The sequence below is a fragment of the Podarcis erhardii genome (genome assembly GCF_964252035.2).
Source record: "Podarcis erhardii genome assembly, chromosome: 6".
NCBI lineage: Eukaryota > Metazoa > Chordata > Lepidosauria > Squamata > Lacertidae > Podarcis > Podarcis erhardii.
This window is the reverse complement of record NC_138510.1, coordinates 3126765-3133577: the sequence shown is the minus strand read 5'-3', so window position 1 is coordinate 3133577 and position 6813 is coordinate 3126765. Positions and strand designations below refer to the sequence as shown.

The 6813-nt window shown below is 45.1% G+C and overlaps 1 long non-coding RNA gene across 1 annotated transcript; it reads right to left on the bottom strand.

The window, feature by feature from the left end:
- Window positions 1-1920: 1920 nt before the first annotated feature.
- Window positions 1921-5136, bottom strand: LOC309345157. The gene is made up of 5 exons (XR_014158022.1): window positions 5049-5136; window positions 4482-4977; window positions 3108-3695; window positions 2850-3016; window positions 1921-2141 (listed from the first exon to the last, which is right to left on the bottom strand). It is a non-coding gene; the product is annotated as an uncharacterized lncRNA (long non-coding RNA).
- Window positions 5137-6813: the final 1677 nt, after the last annotated feature.

Genomic DNA, 6813 nt, shown 5'->3' with positions numbered 1-6813 from the left:
CACCCTATGTGTCGCGGCCATCACCAACGTGGTGCCCTTGACCACAACTCCCACCAGACCCCAGCCAGCACAGCTGGGAGCTGTAGCTCAGAACTTCTGAGGGGCACCAGGTTTTCTAGGGAGAGTCTGTTCTGTTATCTGTAGACCTGGTCACAAGATGTTCAGAAAATCTCTTTAAATAAATCCCTCTGCAAATTCATTTCTGCCATTTGTGGCATTAGGCAATGTAACTGAGGCTGAAAAATAAACCACAAATCTCACGAGTGCTGTTCTCGCACAGCCGACACACTAGAAAAGCTAATGCAAGAGTCATCCATGATCCTATGACTGTGTAACTCTGGTCAGCTGGGTGGGTGCTCAGCACCTTTGTACTGTATGTTGGTGGCTCAGCCCTGAAAGGATGGGGTGTTGTTGATTTAAATCTGTCCTTATTTGACCCCGCAGATCCAATCCACTGGGTAGGACTCCAGTGTGACTGAAATGAATGAGAGCAGCACAGCGGTGCAAAGCCATTTATTTCAGTGGGTCTCACACAGGGGCCGTACCCAGTGGAATGAACGTGAACTGGCGCAACTGTCTTCTGAGAAACTTTCCAGACCTTTGGAAATAGCTCGTACATAGTTCCTTTTCTGTCCATAGATCTTACAGCTTGTATCTGTTATCATCTCTCTTGTCTAGGAATGTAAAAGTGCTCCTAAAGATGTGTAATAAATAAATAAAAATTCAATTGGATTTATTGTATGTAAAATAATAATAATAAAGCCTCTTCCTCCTCATTGTTTTTAGTTACATTTTTTTCATATGCTGTTTCACATTCACAGGCTTTCTTTTGGAAAAAGTGTTCATACATTGATGGGAAACTTGAGTCTTAGAATTTTATTAGATTTCACCTGGAGTACTGTGTCCAGTTCTGGGCACCACAGTTCAAGAAGGACACTGACAAACTGGAACGTGTCCAGAGGAGGGCAACCAAAATAGTCAAAGGCCTGGAAACGATGCCTTATGAGGAACGGCTAAGGGAGCTGGGCATGTTTAGCCTGGAGAAGAGGAGGTTAAGGGGTGATATGATAGCCATGTTCAAATATATAAAAGGATGTCACATAGAGGAGGGAGAAAGGTTGTTTTCTGCTGCTCCAAAGAAGCGGACAGGAAGCAATGGTTCTAAACTACAAGAAAAAAGATTCCACCTAAACATTAGGAAGAACTTCCTGACAGTGAGAGCTGTTTGACAGTGGAATTTGCTGCCAAGGAGTGTGGTGGAGTCTCCTTCTTTGGAGGTCTTTAAGCAGAGGCTTGACAACCATATGTCAGGAGTGCTCTGATGGTGTTTCCTGCTTGGCAGCGGGTTGGACTCGATGGCCCTTGGGGTCTCTTCCAACTCTATGATTCTATGATTCTATAAACTCATCCCATATTTTAAGCCCAGTAGAGTTCCTGCTGTTCCCTTTTGCCACCAGACTTTTTAACCAGTATGATTATATAATCTTGTATCTGAATCTTTCCCCACCCACCTATACTTCATTTCCCACCTGTTATCGAGGCCAGTATTTCAGGAGGAGGAGGAGCTGGTAGTTTTCAACCTCACCCTGTCCTTCCTCCAAGCTTGCTGTTTGAGGTAGGTGGGCACAAGGAGAGGCAGCGCTCTGCCATTTAATCCCAGTTCCTGAACGTACGTGTGTGTGTGTGTGTGTGTGTGTGTGTGTGTGTGTGTGTCTGTGTGTTAGGTGGTCAAAGTGTCAGAAACATTACCTGGTTGCCACAACCTCTTTCGCTGGGCGTATTTAAGTAGAGGCTACCTGCCAGGGGTGCTAGACCTCTCTGAAGCATTCTGCAATGCAGGTATTAATACTATGCATCTCGAAACAATAGGATGAATAAAAACTGACTCCTCTCGGAATAAAAATTATCCAGACCGAAAAGTATGGTTCCAGAAAACGGAACTTTACTAACAGAACTTTCTTCAAAACAGGCTGACAACAATAATGAAACATCCAAACAGTTGCATAAAAGCATGTGCTTCTCAAGCATGTGCTTCTTTCCCAGTTTCTAACACTGCTTGGGAGCTGTGGTAGACGTAACGTCCTCGTGTTGCATGAGGGTGACAGGAGTTCTGCTCATCATGGCATTGCTGCTTCCTGGCTCTGGGATAGGTCAGAGGAAGAGAAGAGGAAAGAGTGAGTAACCTTGCAAGATTACCTTTTCTCCAAACTGAGAAGATTACCCGGAGATTACAACCTTTCTCCATAGGGGAGGCGTTCCATCCCATGGATCATTTCAGTTGCTCTTTCCTGAACTTTTTCCCAACCCTGCAACATCCTTTCTGAGGTGAGACCACCAGAACTGTGCATGGTATTATTCCAAACGCAATTGCACCATAGATAGGAAAAATTCTCCAAAAACCTCACCTTCAACTCTTTTTTAAGGAGAGGGTGGGAGGTGCTTCAGAGAGCAATTTACTAACCCACTTCCTGCAGTGCCTAAAATTTCTCTCCTCACACCCCAAACCAAACCATTGTCATTTTTGCGTGGTAATAGCACAAATTTTATGGCCTACTCACATCTGGGTCTGCGGTGGTCGAACTTGCCTCTGCAATGTGTGTGGGGGGTGTGTGTGTGACACGGTTGCCCTTGACTACTAGCCCCTGCTCAGCCCCCCGCCATGCTGGAATCTCAGCTAAAGCTTTTATGGCAGCCACCCACCCAATAGGACAAGAATTAGTCTGTCTTGTCACTCATGAGCCGGCTGCACTTAAGTTTTTCTATACAATAAGAACTGAACAGGAACTTCATGAACTTAAGAATAAGTTGCCCACACATCAGCAAAAGACCAGGGCACTTTGCATAGATACCTGATCATCAGCAAAAGTAACAAAGGCAAAGCCTCCGAAGGGTTATTCAATGAAGACATCAATGATTTCTCCAAACCGACAAATAAGCTCACAGATATCATCTGCATCCATGTCTTCGGTGCAATCCAGCACACCTTCCTCGGATTTGAAAATTCCTCTGAAGTTGGCTGGTGCCAATGCAGAACAAAAGATTAATATTATTTATTGAATTTTTAATATTAAAAAAACAATTTAAAAGTAATTTAAAAGAAGCAGTACCCTCTTGCTGGGCAGCAGCAGTCCTTATGAAGCCTGTCAGGACCCGCCCTGGGCCAGGTGGGGAGAGGCAGGAGCAGGCCCCTCAGACTCTCAGCAGGGTGGTCCTTGCTGGGAAGCAGCAGCAGCAGTCCTTAGATTTTAATTAATACAAATGTTTTTGTCTAGCTGTTTTAATAACCAACATACTGCATGCAGAGTTGTGTACACACATATCTGCTCTCTTGCACAGAAGCCCTTCTGCTATGAACATTTCACACATTTCCGTGTGCCTGTGCAGAAAGCCACCGGGAACAGAACTTATGTCAAGCTTAGAAGACACTCCGTTACTTATAAGCATTTTTGAGAAATGGGGAGAAAAAGAACAATCTTCTCTGGATTCATCTGTGCTTCTGAACAAACACTGTGAGAGATTAACACGACACTTCGGCTTAAATCACAAGGAAACTTCCTTAAGGTTCTATTTCAGAAGTTGGGATCAAATGTGGCGCTCCTAAGCCTCTCTATCATGACTTTCATCTGTGCTTCGTAGTCGGCAAATCTCACCAGACCGATCCGCTTCGACTGGCTGGATCTGCAATCAGTCATCACCTAGGGTCAGGAGAAGAGATGAGATGGCTGTAACAACAATGGCATCGCACTACCAATTACGTACCAATTCTACCCAGCTATTTCATGGGTTGAATTTCAAAATGAAGTAGTGCGAAAAATAATGTCTGATGATTTTCAGCGGAAGGTTTCATCCTGCTTTCATCATCTTCCCTTGCTAACAGCTGCAGCCTAGAGACCAGGCTCCTCTGTCCCTCAACAGCCATTATGTCTGGCTGCAGCAGAGGGAGAGAATGGAGAGAGGGCCACTCCATGAATTCTGCCGAGAAACCAGCTCAGCCATGTAACTTTCGGGGTTCTCTCTCTCTCTCGACTCAGATTTAGACAAACAACCCCAGCTACCAGCATGAAAAGGTCAGAACTCTTCCTTTTTTACCACAATGACTTCAACTGACCAAACTCAATACCGAAACGGACTAAGACCACGAATTGAGCTGAATTCTGAAACAGATGCAGTTGCTCAGTCCCAGTCCCTTGCTTGCTTCAGTGGCCCTCAAGGAAAGACTTGTTTCCATCATTGGCTGAGTGAACCACTGCCACTTAGTCCCGGCACCAAGGAAGACAAAAGTCCGAGGGCAGAAAGTGGCACCTCAACAACCCTGTTCCCAAAAAGGAATTTCTGTTCCCGATACCATTTTTTATAGTTATTTATTTATTTATTTTTGGGTAACTTCAACAGTTCTTGCAGTGGGTAAAGCCATATCTCTTAAGAAACCACAACAAACAGTAGTTACATTTTGATGCTTTGGCCAGTCATGGCTCATGGACCCTGAGAACTGCTCCAAATCTGCTGAAGAACTCCTCCAGTTTGCGCTCGGACGTTTCCCATGCGAGCCCATAAACCACCAGGTCAGCGGTACCAAGACATTCTTGTTTCACATCCATTTCCTCTATTTTCCAATTCTTGCCTAAAGATAGATGTGTCCGTCAAACACAGTCAGCACTTTTAAAAATAGCTAAACAAATATTCCCATTAGTTGCACTGAAAAATTTGAGTGAAGCAGACCATTCTAGAGCTACGTGAAACTCAGTCCTAGGTTACTCATTGGGTTTAAGTTTTTCACTCTGAAGTACCACTGTGTTCAAATGGGGCCAATTCCTTAATAACTATTTAGGATTGCAGCCTTGAGGTGTATTTGCTTTGTTTGTTTGTTTGTTTGTTTACCAATTGCTCCCACTTGCATTTGGGGGAAGTTTTATTTGAATCCTTTTCATCTTTAAAACTGTTAGGCGTGTCCCATATATTTAAAAGATGAAAATGTTTCTGCTTGGCAGGGGGTGGACTCGATGGCCCTTGTGGTCTCTTCCAACTCTATGATTCTATGAAAATAAAACCATGTAATTTAGTTGATCGATGAGGGGTCTAAAATAAAATATGCCCATTTGCCTAACAATTTGAGCAACTTATAGGGCTTAGGACAAACTAAAAGAAAATCAATTATCCGTATATAGGTTTTCATAGTCAAAGAACCATAATTTTTTAAAATATTTTTTTTTAAAGATCAAATACAGCACATAAAAGCAAGGACTGAGCCATTTCAGAGTACACGGGAAACTGAAGCTTCCCCGGCAGTGCACAGCACAGGGAATAATTGCATCACCTTTGGGATGATCACAGAATCAGAGTTGGAAGGGTCCTCTGAGGGGTCATCTAGTCCAACCCCCTGCAATGAAGGAACCTCAACTCAAGCAGCCGTGATAGATGGCCATGCAGCCCTCTCCCATAGGAGAGCATAAGGCAGCCAGTTAAATCTTCTTCCTTCCATTTACCCCTATAAAAGTAAAGGGGAAAGGGACCCCTGACCATTAGGTCCAATCAAGGATTACTCTGGGGTTGCAGCGCTCATCTCGCTTTACTGGCCGAGGGAGCCGGCGTACAGCTCCGGGTCATGTGGCCAGCATGACTAAGCCGCTTCTGGCAAACCAGAGCAATGCACAGAAATGCCATTTACCTTCCCGCCAGAGTGATACCTATTTATCTACTTGCACTTGAGCTGCTTTCAAACTACTAGGTTGGCAGGAGGTGGGGACTGAGCAACGGGAGCTCACCCCGTCGCGGGGATTCGAACCGCCAACCTTCTGATCGGCAAGTCCTAGGCTCTGTGGTTTATTAGGACACAAAAGCAATAACCTCATGTCTGAGAAAGTGGAAGGCAAGGTAGAAGTAAGAGGCAGGGCTGGCTTTAAGGGCATAGCAATCTGCTCTTTCTTTACGCTTGAGCAAGAACTTCCATGTCTGAGAGGCAGCTAGGCAGCTTCTTACCCCGCCTTAACATGCGCAACACATGCACAGAAGTGGGGCAGGGCAAGATTCTCCCCCCTCCCACTACTCTGAAGTAAATAACCCCGTTGATGTTTTTTGCAGGGTCTTAGGAGCTTGCTGCTTTGCAGGCTGTTGGGCAATTGGCTGTGGCTGCAGGGCGGAGGGGGGAGAGAGCTGAGGCAGAGACGGTTTGCAGGGATTGTAACTGTTTTGTGCGGTGACATCTCTGCAAAACCGTATCCCTAAAACCGACCTTTGCCTCGGCTCTCCCGTGAAAAACCGTTACAATCCCTGCAAACATTTCATTCCCCCCCCCAGCCCATTTTTTAAATTAATTTTCCAAATTTATAACAAACATAAAAGAAAAACATTACAATATAAAAAGACAAACGAACATATATCCTAACTGTTAAAATCCAATTTATTGTTAAAATAAAATAAAAAACTGTTAAAATTCCATTATTGGATGACTTCCTCGAGTCCCCCTAGCTGAGTTTCCATATAACTCATTGTAGCCGTTTTCCAATATCCCTGCAAACATTTCGAACAATTTCTCGGTATACCCCCCCCCCCGTCACACCCGTGCCCAACATACACGCATGCATGCTTCCACATGATAAGCTTTGCAGGCCAGTGGCGTAGCGTGGCCGGAGTCGCCGAAGAGCCTCGGGCGCAGGCTGTAGCAGAGCCCCATGGCAGCAGCCCAGGCAGCAGCAAGAAGAAGCTGGCAGCGGCGGCAGGTTAAGGTTAGGGGTGCAAATGACTTGCCTTGCCCCGGGTGCTGACAACCCACGCTACGCCGCTGTTGCAGGCTTCACAGACTTCATATAATAACAG